Raw genomic sequence first — 1,382 nt, forward strand, 5'->3', positions numbered from 1 at the left:
AGATCTCCAGCAGCTTTGTAAATGTGGGTATGACCTCTTCCTCATGCAGAAAGGTTGTGGGTAGGAGGATTTGCATCTGTGTGGTAAATGCTTTGTCTATACCATACATGGAGGCCAGATGTTGGTGCTGCAACAACCTCCACAGGATCTATCTGAGGTGGAAAAGGCATCCTTTAGAATTCACAGTGGGCGATGTGTCTACACTTCATTTTAATAGCTGTCCTTTTAAAGTCAGTTAAGACACACCTCTAGGTGCAGTACAAACATATTGCACAAACCTCCATATGATGTTCCACAGTGCTCTGTATGGCTTTGCCATCCTCCTTGTTATGAGACCATAGACTAGACTTGTCATCTAGCAATGTGACACTGTCACAATATATCCATGCACAATGTATATTGTTGGTCCACATGATAGCCTTATCAGAAACATGGCATCTGCCAGCAATATTTGTAACTATGCTTGATCCTTGTGGTTGCTTACAGGTGCAATATCACCAATGTACTATGGTAAGGCTGTGCTGTTCCATGTGATGGTATAGCAATAGTAAGCATTCCACAGGGTAAAATTTTGGGGTCACAGCCAGCAATGATGTTGCGGTGGGGTCTCCAGAGCCCTGGACCTTCCGCAGATAACAGGCAATGAATGGTCCTTTTCAGGCAGCATGCAATGGGTAAAGTGGCTACAACCTCTGTGTCTGTCCTATGTTGAAAATCCTAGACAATATGAATTGGTGTATTCCTAACTGGCAGGGTGAGTACCATGATTAAGATGGTGGTATCCCAAGGGAAAAGCTCTTCCACTGCACTTTGGATGGGTTGGCTGTTGTAATTCTCTCAAATGTGGGAACTTAACTGCATAATTTATAGTAGTGGAGGACTACATTTGTGCTGTTCCTTTAACCTAAACTAATAAAAAGGAAACAAATATGACAGCAATCTTAACTTCAATCACCATATCTCCACAGTGGGAAGAAGGGCATTTTATACTGCTACTCTCATAAGTAAGGGCATTGCCTCCAGAAAAAAAGAGGTTATAATCCCCCTATACTCTTGCATCCTTAGGCCGATAATAGAGTACAATGCTCCCTTTGATATGTTCCTTTCCAAACACCTGCAGCAATTGGAGAGACTACAAAGGTTCCTTACAAAGAAAATTCAGGGTCCTCAAGATCTGTCTTAGCTTTAATGGAAATGCTGCACTTTCACAAGTCAAATGGCTCACGGGTCACTCACTCAAAGGATCTTAACCTGGTATGTGATATCAACAGAACTTGCTGGAGAGACAGATTTATCTCACAGATATTGCCCCATTTTTGGAACAAGCTTCCAAGTCATGTTAAGCAAAGCCCCTTGTTGGCCCTATTTAAGCATAATTTGGA

At 42.3% G+C, this 1,382-nt stretch overlaps 1 non-coding gene across 1 annotated transcript; it reads left to right on the forward strand.

Moving 5' to 3' along the window:
- Window positions 1-738: 738 nt before the first annotated feature.
- On the forward strand, window positions 739-901 carry LOC122796065. The gene has a single exon (XR_006363910.1). It is a non-coding gene; the product is annotated as a U1 spliceosomal RNA (small nuclear RNA).
- The last annotated feature ends 481 nt before the right edge of the window (window positions 902-1,382 follow it).

The sequence above is a fragment of the Protopterus annectens genome, chromosome 2.part2 (assembly GCF_019279795.1).
Source record: "Protopterus annectens isolate FY-2018-M chromosome 2.part2, PAN1.0, whole genome shotgun sequence".
NCBI classification, from domain to species: Eukaryota; Metazoa; Chordata; order Ceratodontiformes; family Protopteridae; genus Protopterus; species Protopterus annectens.